This window comes from Chenopodium album, chromosome 10 (assembly GCF_948465745.1).
Source record: "Chenopodium album chromosome 10, dcCheAlbu1.1, whole genome shotgun sequence".
Lineage (NCBI taxonomy): Eukaryota > Viridiplantae > Streptophyta > Magnoliopsida > Caryophyllales > Amaranthaceae > Chenopodium > Chenopodium album.
In genome coordinates, this window is record NC_137843.1 from 11,256,959 (window position 1) to 11,269,621 (window position 12,663).

At 30.9% G+C, this 12,663-nt stretch overlaps 1 non-coding gene and 1 pseudogene across 2 annotated transcripts; both read right to left on the minus strand.

The window, feature by feature from the left end:
* Nucleotides 1-7,784: 7,784 nt before the first annotated feature.
* LOC145563542 (lysine histidine transporter 1-like) lies at nt 7,785-10,951 on the minus strand (annotated as a pseudogene). Its single transcript, XR_014094553.1, has 7 exons — nt 10,584-10,951; nt 9,144-9,527; nt 8,654-9,047; nt 8,460-8,565; nt 8,280-8,371; nt 8,128-8,196; nt 7,785-8,031 (listed from the first exon to the last, which is right to left on the minus strand). The product of XR_014094553.1 is annotated as a lysine histidine transporter 1-like (transcript).
* A 1,586-nt stretch (nt 10,952-12,537) lies between these two features.
* Nucleotides 12,538-12,611, minus strand: TRNAN-GUU (transfer RNA asparagine (anticodon GUU)). Its single transcript has one exon. It is a non-coding gene; the product is annotated as a tRNA-Asn (tRNA).
* Between the last annotated feature and the right edge of the window lie 52 nt (nt 12,612-12,663).

A 12,663-nucleotide genomic window follows, 5' to 3' on the forward strand; every position in this document is an offset into this window, starting at 1 on the left:
TTTGGAAATAATAGACTTTACCTAATTGTGAAAATGAATGAGAAGGGTGAGAGTGTAATGGTGGTTATATGTTGGTTTTTTTTGTCTGAAGTTGTAAAATTTGGGGGTTTAGAAATGAAATTAAATTGGTGTGTTGAATTTAAGGAAGGAAATGATGATAGGTTGAGTGAAATATTAGGATTAAATGAGTGTAAATCTGAGCATTTATTTAATTTAAGGGGTGATAATTTAAAATAAAAAATTAAACAGGTGTTTAGTTCGAAAATAGTTACATTTTTAGGTGGTAATTTAAAAATTTTCCTAATATTAAATAAATATTAGGTTTTCTAGGCAAATCAATAGAAATTTTATATGGATAAAGTTAGTATATACTCCGTACTTCCTTAAATAATTGACTATATATTGATATCATGATATCAATATATCATGATATGATAATACTGAAGATATCATGATATGATAATAGTGAAGAACGAGGCAACAATTAGTGGTTCCGAGAACCAAAGTAAAAACAGATTACTCTATATTAGCTTTGGAAATCATAGACTAAATTACCTAATTAATTAATTATCAATGTACATTCACTATACAAAATAATCAGTGGGAGTAGATAGTCCATTAGACTTCTCAGTAGCCGCCTATTTATACAACTACTTCATAGTTCATAACCCTCTTACACTACAAGCAGAAAACCTATTTATGCTTAAAAAAAAAAAAAAATCATAAGAAAGAAAAATGGCGTCCACTACTATGAAAGTTCTATCTTTTATTGTGATGTTGCTTGAACTGTTATGTATGTTAGGTCCAAATGGGAGAACCATGAAGGCACCCGGGCAACCCGGGAAGAAGATTTTCAGGGACATATTTGAGAAGGATCCTGCTACCTATTTTCGTAATCTCCGAAAGAAATAATATTAATTAGCAGGCCTTAGCTTATTGGTTGGGTGTTGGTTATTATTCTCTATGGTTGTTTTCGACTTCATTCGTTTTATTTTCTTAGCTTCGTTTATGTTTAATTAGTACTCTATTTTCCTTCCTTTGGTGGAGAAGTTTAATTATCATCTATGTAATATATATTCTACCATCTATCTTTAAGATCAAAGTTCGAGCTACTCTACTTCTTATGGTTGTTAAAGTTTTAGCTTATCTAATGCATAGTCACGGTACGTTGATTTACAAAGGCTTGTGTTGTGTAGTTCCTCTAACCTAGCAAACATGTTATGACTATGATCCTTAATTCCTTATACAATTATAAATCAATAAAATTGTTTGGGAAATGAAAGTGTGCAAATGGGGAGATAGTGAGTAGACTGACTACTAATGCATGTTCATTCGGGTATTTTTTTAATAATACTCTTTTTAAATAAGTTATTTAAATTTACTTAGGATTGATTTAAAATAATACTTATCCTTAAACATTGCAAACATCATCTATGTTTGTAAAATCGGCCGTGTTGATATATAGACAAACTATTAAACTAGCTTTAGCTTGGTTTGAATGAAGAATATTGCAATCAAGCTTAAATACATGTACACTTTCTAGCTTGAGCTTGATTGGTTTGTATGAAATTCTTTTTGATTTTTTGATTTTTTGAAAGAATGAAATTTTTTTTGAATTTAAGCCGAGCTTAATTGTAATGCTGCAAAACAAAATGCTCACATACAATAAAATACAAATAATACAGAGCGATTATTTTTTTTTGTGTCCATACATATAAATAAAGCATGCATGAAATAACCCTACAACATTTTTTTTTTTTTTTTTTTTTTTGGAAAGAGTTTAAAATTCCAAAAGATAATAAGCAAAAACAACCAAGTTCTTAACATAAAATTGGAGCATAAAATTCCTTTCTAGATTCAAGATAAGAAGTACTCCATATAAATATATCAAGAGTAGTTAATTGTTTAGGATAACACGAATCATATAACTAATATATAAATCTAAACTTTTAGTCGGGTCACGAGGCAGCGACACTTGGCGTTCCAACTTTTCGCCAAGTGTCGCGCCACATTGGATAGATTTAAATAGATTTCATAAGATAAAAAAAGTTAGTTTAGAATTCTATTTGGATAGAATTTTAGGATACCAATATTTCAGATGTACAAATTGAATTATAATTTTAATCAAAAAAATTATTAGATTATAATTCTAAAAAATTATCATATAAATTTATTTTTTATATCATAATATTTTTTGGAGCAAAGGAAGTACAAAGCGTAAAACATTCATTTATAATATATACTAATCAGTTAAAATAATATATTTCACAATATAATAGAATTTTATTACTATGTAGACCTGTTAATTAGGGTCGGGTCATGAGTCATCTCAGACAGGTCACTTCAGGTTACGAGTCCAAAAATGTTCAACCCTAGCCCAAAGTTTTGGGTTTTGGCAACGGGCTTTAAACATTTATTTTATTTAATTTTTTTTGCTAATTTTTTTATTTTTTTAATGTATTAAATCGAACATTTCCACAAACATTATTATTAGTCATTACATGTCTACTAGATAGCAAATCATCACAAAAGCACATCAATTCGTAACTAATTTTATATCGATGATATATTTTAAAATTTGATATATAAATTAAAAATTTATCTTAAAATTCAATAAACAACCCGGACATCGCACGGGCACAAAACTAGTAGGATATAAACTAATTTCATTACAATTTGAAAGTTTTGTATACGGACTACTTTATGTTTATACTCCGTATAAGACTCGTAGGTTATTTAAATTACAACTCTATTTAGAGCTAGGCTCATTTTGATCTCAAACTATAGATACTGGTATTTATTTTAATTTGAACTCATCTTACTTGTTACGAATACTCAAGTTGAGTTGAACTTTAATCCGTTTTGTGTCTAGATTATAAAAGACCCACTCTATATGTTTAATCTTGAAGAAAGTAAAAGACATACATATTCCCGGAGAGGAAGTAATTAGTGGCCAGATTACGACTTCCCAATCCCAAGTATAAAAAAAAATTAGGTGTTAAGTTGCAAATGTGATAATTAATTAGCTGTAGCATTGGAAATACATGCATTGCCACCACCCCATTGAAATTTACCCACACAAACAAAGAACGAAGCATCAACAATTAACCACTTCACATTTATCTGATTACTAAGCATCCTCTAATCTTCTACTGTATTTATGTGATATAATTAAGCGTTGCAAATAAAGGTAAATAAGTGTTGCATTGGGAACACACCTTCAACTTAGGTATATCCTATCTAATCTACTCTCACAAAGTACCAACCATAATCTCTATATATATAAGTATACTTTCCTTCATTTTCTACCTACAGTGTTATCATTGTATACGACTATACGAGTACACATAACATATTTTAAGAAGCGAAAGATTGAGAGAGATCAAGATGAGTAAGGAAGGTACGGGTAACAAACGCAGCGATAGAGCGATGGCATCATCGGAGGAGAATGAAGGCTTAGACTACCTTCAAATAGGTATTGCTGTTTTAGCACTAGGTTGGGGAATTTATAGTCTTTTTTCGGGTCGAAGAAATGACGACACAAATATGATGAACGCTCCTGGGCAACCCGGTGTTCGTATTTCAAGGGATGCTTTTGAAAGGAACCCTTCTCGTTACTTTCGTCATCTTCGCAAGAATTAGGTCTTGGATCATCTATCATATCATATCAACCAACTATATGGATGTTCATGTTATCTTGAATCTTTTATTAATGTTTAAACCTATTATGGATCGGAGTAATATTATTATTGTTGGTTAATGTTGTTATGGCTATTTTATCAATGAAATGAACTCTATTATTATCAATGTTGGATATGGCCCAAATTTTATAAGCCCATTATTTTGGTGGAGTATTATACAAGTAAGATCATTACTTGCTCTTGATTTCTCTAGAATAATATCCTACTTGAATGTTCTAGAGCATTATTGACAATGAAAGCTATTAGAATATAATAACTAGTTCGTTAATTTTCTAGAACATTATGGATACAAGAATGATAGAGGAATTTCTAGAATAGTCCGGTCATTTCTTCCAAGCTCCATCTATACCTATAAATATAGATCATGGGCATTTAATCATTGAACACAACACAAGAAGTCATACTATGTACAAACCTTCATATATATTAATTATCTTGACAATTATCAATTTAATTTATAAATATTAATAAGTTAATTTTGATTAAATATGAAATATAGTATTATATATATATTTTAATATAGTATAATAAAATTAATAAGTTAATATGATTAAATATGAAATATAAATCCATAAAATACTTACCAACCTAAGTACCACGAGTTTTAAGGTTTATAATCTAAAAAAATTAAATCACAAAATACAACAATTAAAAACATAAAGCCTTTTAACTTACTTGATAGCTGCTAATGACATGTATAACAGCAATAGATTAGCAGCAGCAATAAGCAAATCGGGTTTTTCGAAGAAGATCATAACATTGTCCTCAACAACCCTGCCAAACACGAGATAACCCACGAAAGCCAAAGGAAAATAACCTAATTCCACAATTATATAAGCAATTAAAGACCCTTTCCACATGACTATTTTAGAAAGTTTTTCCGGACTAGTAGGGATGGTTGCTTGAATCTCAAGTACTATGTTGTGCCCAGAAAAGGCAAATGCAACAATTCCTATTCCACTCAAAAATCCAAATATTTGGTTAGCGCTAGTAGAATACCTACTAGCGTAACTTGTGTCTGGTTGTACTCATTTAATAAGTGAAGTTATCCAAGCAATAGCAGAATAACTAAAAAAAAAATTTAAACAAAAATGTAATATTTAAAAATTAAATATCATTGAAAATTATTATTTAAAAAAAATATGTAAAGAGGTAAAATTACCTGAGAGATGGCAGCCATTAAAGAGACACCGGCAATGGAGTTAAAATTTGGTAGGTTAGAAAGGAAGAATTCAATGGCCGCATACATCATGATAAAATATGTAAGCTTGATCGGCGGTCCATTCGGGTGAACAATATTAAACAATCGTTTTGTTCGAGTGGTTTAGATAATTACAAATTATAATAAACGAGTCAAATTGAATTAATTTTGAGTCATTTGTTTCGGGTCAGGTCGGTCGAATTGGGTTCTCTCTTAGTATTAATTCGAATTTGGGTTAGGAATTGACAGGTGTAATAGTAATTGAAATATAAAAGTTTATAGAGAAATGTAAATTAAGGGTCATAATATTAAATAAATGTTAAGTTTTTTAGGCAAATTAATATGTAGAAATTTTATACGGGACAAAGTGACTATGTACTTCCTCAAAAAAAAAAAAAAACACTATATGTTGATATCATGATATGATAATACTGAAAAACGAGGCAACAATTAGTGGTGTTCCGAGAACCAAAGAGTTTGTTAGCTATTGCAATTGTAAGTAATTACTCTGTATTAGCTTTGGAAATCATAGACTAAATTACCTAATTAATTAATTATCAATGTACATTCACTATACAATACAATTAGTTGCAGTAGAAAATCCATTAGACTTCTCACCTGCCTATATATATAGGACTACTCCTTACTTCTATTACATTACAAGTAGAAACTTTAAAACCAAAAAAAGTATAGAGATCAAGAAAGAAAAAATGGTGTGCACTACTATGAAAGTTTTATCTTTTATTGTAATGTTGCTTGAATTGTTATGTATGTTAGAATGGGAGAACCATGATGAAAGCCCCTGGCCAGCCATGGAAGAAGATATTCAGGGACGTTTTTGAGAAGGATAAAAACTTTAAGTTTTGTGCTTGGGTTAGTTGTAATTGATTCTCGTTTATACCATGCCATGGCATGTCAGAATTTGCCAACTAACATTACATAAAATAGATTCAGGGGCCGTTTGGTTCATCCGGGGTAAACGGAATGGAATGAACAAAGGGAATGGAAGAGAATTGAATGAAAATACCTAATATTCTCTATGTTGTTTGTTTTAAAAACAAAGGGAAACAATCCCATCAACCCACCACCCCACAACCACCTAATTCATTCACTTTTCTAGCCACCATCCGTCCACCAAACCACCAGCCGCACCTTCGCCGACCCCACGCAGCTCTCCCTTCCCCGAAAATCAACCCCAAAAACCCTAGAAACATCCCTCCCCGGAAAAACATCCTTTACTCCCCGAAAAACTCGTCGTACGACCCTCCCCCACCCTCGAAACCCTAGCAGCGGCTAGGGTTTCGACGATGAAGGGATGGACGGACGGACGGCGGTTTTGCGGGGATAGGGAGAGATTTCTAGGGTTATATGGGGTTGGGGATGTTTTTGCAAGAGGAGGGGAGAGTTTTACGGGGAGGGGGGAAAGGCGGCGAGGGTCGTCGGAGACGCAGCGAAGCGTCAGTAGTGCGGTGGTTGGGTTTCTTGGTGGTGTGTGTAGGTAGGAAGGTGGTGATGTGGTGGTGGCTAGGGAATGGGAATGGAAAAGTCGGGGTGGGGGGGGGGGGTGGGGAATGAACTTAGAGGGATTAGGGGTAATGAAAAGGGTAAAGGAAATGGGAAAAATGGTCTAACAAACAACAACAAAGGGAATGAGGGCAGTTGATTCCCATTCCCTTTGATGATTAACCCCAACCAAACGGCCCCTCAAATAATTTATTAAGATTACTTTTTACGCAAATGGAAAATACTCGTCTTAGTATTACAAATACAACTATACAAGTACTATAATTTTTTGATCTTGTCCAAAAAAAAAAAAAATACAAATGTAAAATACAAAACCTCCCGACCGTTAAACTTCCTAGTGGGTTTTAATTTTGAGTACCAAAGCGTCACATACGTATAATGAAGCGTTGCAAATAAATGCAAATAAGTGTTGCCTTGGGAACACACCTTCAACTTTGGTATCCTATCTAATGATCTAATCTATCTCTACTCTATATATATCTATGCTCTACTTACATTTTTATCGTATAAAATTCATATAAAATACGAGTATAAGTTAGTAAACACATTTATAGAAGCAAAAAAGATCGTAAGAGATGAAGATGAGTAAGAAAGATAACCAAAGCAGCAAGCAAGATGAAGCGATGGCGTCGTCCGAGTATAATCAAGGTTTAAACTACCTTGAAATATTTGGTATTGCTGTTGTAGCAGTTATTGGTTTGGGGATTTATAGTCTGTTTTCAGGTCAAAGAAGCGACGACACAAATATGATGAACGCTCCAGGGCAACCCGGTGTTCGTATTTCAAGGAATGCTTTGAAAGGAATCCTTCTGGTTACTTTCGTGACCTTCGCAAGAATTAAGTGTTGTTATTAATCCCTATTATAATGTAATGGATTCTCTAGAATCTTTTATTAATGTTTAGAACTATTATGGCTATTTTATCAATGAAATGAACTCTCTACTATTACCAAGTTTAACTACTAAGGAATTTTTGATCCTCCGTATTATTGTTAGTAAACTTAGGTAAAGTATGTACAACTTTGTTTTTTTAAGTACTGTTCTCTTGAGTCTTGATGCCTTCAAATGTTTTTCGATCATTCTTTTTCTGTTTAATAACAAAAAGTTCCACGTTCAAACATACATTAATTCAAACAAGCTTCTAAAGTTGGAAATTAGAGAGGATATGAAATTTAGTATAAAATTTCTATTTGGTAGATATAAAAAATTAATTTAAACCGAGCAACGATGATATAAAAGCTAATTATTAGGAAGCACTCTAAAAAACAACATTAATCAAAAATCACGATTGATATAATATTTCAGAAGTTAACTACAAAATTACAAATTGTTTTTTAAGAAAAAAAATAAAAACACTACTGCACAATTCATAGTTTAAAGCAGAAAGTAACACCTTGTCTGAGAAATTAGGAGAATATAAAGTCTAAACAATAGTTAAATTGAATAACTTACATAGGTAATCCCCTTAAAAAATTGATAGGATTAACCGTCCTTTCACCTCGCTATAATAGACTACGAGAAAAATTTAAATGTTCCGCATTGAACAACTATATCTCTTATGGCTCCTATAGGGGCTAAAATCGTCAACGCCAAAAATGATAAAAGCCTGCAAAGTATAAAATCATTAAAGATTTTGACAGAATTAAAAAAAAACAAAACAAAACAAAACAAAATTTAATAAATATTAAAGTTGTAAAATTACCCAATTAAGAAACCATGATAGGCTGTATTTCTCTGGTTTGCGTATTATAAGCCATATTATGCAAGGTAGCTGCAATTAAATTAAATAAATTCTATTAATACAAAAAAAATTATTCAAATTTTGTATTATAAAAAAAAAGTTTTTAGACTTACATAAAAAGAGGTAGGTGCAAAAGCAATTCCTCCCAACACGCTGAGGAGGGATCCAAAAAAGGGAAATGCTATGCCTATAAACATAGTAATTCCTGTATAGAGTATCATACATATATTAATATAACATAATAAATATTAATATAATTAAATTTGAAAAAAAAAATCCATAAACTAACTTACCAACATAAGTCCCACGAGTTATAATTCGAAGCTTCTTACTGGGTTGGAATTTCATTTTCAACACCATAAAAGATTCCAGCATGTCAAAAACAGGAATTGCATAAACCTAACATAATAAATAAGGTTTATAATCTAAATATATATTAAAAAATAAAAGCAAAACACAACGATTAAAAACATAAAGTTTAACTTACTTGATAACTGCCGATAACATGTATAACAACAAATAGATTAGCAGCAGCAATAAGCCAATCGGGTTTTTCAAGAGAGATCATAACATTGTCTTCAACCACTCTGCCAAACACAAGATAACCCACAAAAGCAACTGGAAAATAACACAATCCCACAATTATGTAAGCAATTAAAGACCCTTTCCACATTGCTTTTTTAGAAGGTTTTTCTGGACTGGTAGGGATGGTTGCTTGAATCTCAAGTACTATGTTATGCCCAGAAAAGGCAAATGCAACCGTTCCTATTCCACTCAAAAATCCAAATATTTGACTAGCGCTAGTAGAATACCTACTAGCATAACTAGTGTCTGGCTGTACTCCTTTTATAAGTGATGCTATCCAAGCAATAGCTGAATAACTGGAAAAAAAAAAGTCCAAACAAAAAATATTATTTAAACAATAAATATTATTGAAAATTATTATTTAAAAAAATGTAAAGTAAGTAAAAACTTACCTGAGAGACATTATAGCCGCCGTTAAAGAGACACCAGCAATGGAATTAAAGTTTGGAAGGTTAGAAAGCAGGAATTCGATGGCCGCATACATCATAATAAAATAGGTAAGCTTGATCGACGGTCCATTTGGGTGAACAATACTATAAAACTTCATCAGCGATCTACCTCCCGTTACCATATAGACGATATCACAACCTGCTTGGACCATGAATTGTTGTGGAACAACTATCCATAGTCCAAGCTTCTCACCAAATGCGTATTGTCCTAGTTCATGGTAACGATCGAATCGCTTTCCAGGCACGGCCTCGTGCAATTCGATCATTTGCCATAACGTATATAACGTTATAGCCCATGATACTAACAATAATGTAACACCCGAACCCCTGAAATAAATTTAAATAATTCAATTATTATAACATGCGGACTAAACATACAATTATTATTATTATTATTATTATTATTATTATTATTATTATTATTTTGACAATAATCCATTATTTATTAACTACCATAAGATTCACACCAAATTTTTAATTATATACGTGTATTATTTTTGTATATGATTCAAACTCTAATGAATGATCAATTTTCATAAATTCAATTAAATTTTCTTTACAACTAAAGAATACGCAAAATCACAAATACATACTAAATAGATGTAGTTGATTATGCTACCAAGCAAACATATACATATAAACATACTCTTACTGACAGATCTCCCCAGTACAACCAGATGATCCACAACTTCAAATCAAATCGCCTGGCAAATTGTTGGATTGAATTGAACTAACAATTTAGAACAAAATAAATTGCAAAGTAATAAAATTGCCTCATCATGCACTTACATACTCTCAATTTCTGTTTCGTTAACATAATCAAGGGCCTGTTCATATTTACTGAACTGAGCTGAACTGAACTGATTAGAGCTGAACTGAACTGATTAGAGCTGAACTGAACTGAACTGATTGGAACTGAACTGAACTGAACTGAATTGAGCTGAAATGAATATTTTATGTGAGAGGGAAATTAAAGCTGAACTGAACTGATTGGAATTGAACTGAACTGATTAGAGCTGAACTGAACTGAACTGAAATTAAGTAAATGTGAACAGGCCCCAATTCGGACTGCAAATTTATTAAATCTTTTCCCAAAGTTTTTATCAACTCGGTTAATCACTATTTAATCAGAAATAAAAGGACTATATATATTTACAATTTTACATACATCAAAACATAAAAATAGTGATTATAAGGCCGAACATTATTTTCCCTATAATATACCTTTTCATGCAATTAATTCTACAAAATTATTAACCTAATATAACATGAATACCATCCATGTCTCATATTGTTTTATGATCATGACATAAATTATACTATAAGTGTTAATGCGTTAAATTATTTAATTTAAATTTTGTATAGGAGTAATTGTGCACGTACCATCCGAGTTGAGACATAGCATATGGTAATCCAAGAATACCCGCACCAACCATACCAGTGACATTGTGAATGGCAGCGTACCACCACTTCCCCTCACGGTTCGCGGTAACAGGAAGCCACCCGTTAAGGTTGTTCTCACACTCACCGTTTTCCTTCTTTACTACCTCACCGTTTTCCTTCATCATTGGATCCATGATCAAATCGAGTTTCGTTTCGACAAATTAAAACTAACGATCTCTCTTTTTGTGCTCTCTGAATTTTAATCAAGAGAATATGATTATGATTTTTTTGTGGTTTACTTTGTGTTTGGGCACGTATTTATGCAAAATTTCGAGGGAGAAAATAGTTGTGTCTCCTAACAACCTAAGAGTTTGTTTCCTAGCTACTTTAGGACTTTTTAGTGTGTGAGTTGAATTATATTTATAATTATTTTTTTGGATAAATTTTGTTGGTTTTGTAGATAAGTGGTGAGAGTGTGAATTTATTTAATTAAAAAGTGTTGCCAAAAAAAATTAGTTAAACCGGAATACTTAGAGTGATTTTAGGATGTTATCATGCAATTTTGTTAAGTTTGACTTATCAAGTATTAATAAGTATATATTGTAAGTCAAAAGATATGAAATTGTGTGATTTTCTACCTATATTTACGGTTAGTTTGTTGGTTATTTAAACCACATTCTTTATCCTAGTCTATGGATGATTTCATCGATCTCTTAATATACTATTTACTCCGTATTTGATTCAATTTTTATTTAAATTTTTAACTCCTACTCGTATTATATTATCTACTGAGTATGTAGTACTTTGAACTCATACCAAATTAATTAATTTGATTTTGTGATTATTTGTAGTAATTTTAATGTTTGAACAACAATATTGATAATCACAATCAATCATATATAAAATAATAAACCAACCTTAATTTATAAGTACTGTAAAAAGATAAATTGATACGGAGTATATGAAATTCTCCATATCATTATATGATGATAATATTCATATCATTTAATGATAATTATTACTGAAAAGTAAATTGCTTAACGATAATCCTAATTGATAAGCAAATTGGTAATCATCATTGATACGGAGTAAATGGTAATTTAATTTTATAAATGAATTGGTGAATGGTATGATACGCAAATTAATAATTGAATTGGCGAATGGTATTATAAGCAAATTAATTGATAATTGCCAATCTTCACTAAAAAGTGAATAGTACGTGATAATTAAATTGGTAGTGATCATCCCTGTTAATTATTAAATTAATGATGCAATTGATAGTAGATGATCATCCCAATTGGTAAATATTAAATAATCACCGTATTTGTGTACATGATCAAATCATCATAATTGGCAACAAAAAAAAAAAAAATAATAATAATAATTTATGAATTCATCCTAGGTTAGCTATCATGAATTAATTGTTGAAAAATAAAATTGATTTGCTATCTACTCTTTTCCAAAATAAATAAAAATAATATTATCAAATACTCCGTATAATCTTTTACTGGCTTCACGGTTTAATGATGCATATCCATTCATGATTTGTTAATTGTTATCTAATCTTTTCCAAAATAAATAATGAAATATTTTACCTATTATTATTGGTTTCACGGTTTTATGATGCATTCTATCTAAAGCAATACTTATCTTTTTATCACTTTTAACTTTTAAGGAAGTATCTTGCTTTTTAAAAAAACTTTTATAGAAATATCTAATTAACGGTCTCTTTTATCAATACTTATCTTTTTATCACGGTTTAAGGAAGTATTTTCATTATAATTATTATTTTTTTTACCTATTATTTTTTTTCCAAAGAAATTTTCATTAATTAGTCCTACGACATGTAGGATTGGTAATTAACAACAAAGAAAAATGAAATAGAGGATTCCTCAAAAAAAAAAAAATGAAATAGAGGAGGGTATACTTGTCTTAACATTACTTGAAACAAAAACGCTAGAAGGAGGGGTCGAACCTCCGACCTTGTGGTTAACAGCCACACGCTCTAACCAACTGAGCTATTCCAGCTTCTTATTATACAGTCATCCACTAATTTATTTATACAAGAATAAATATTACA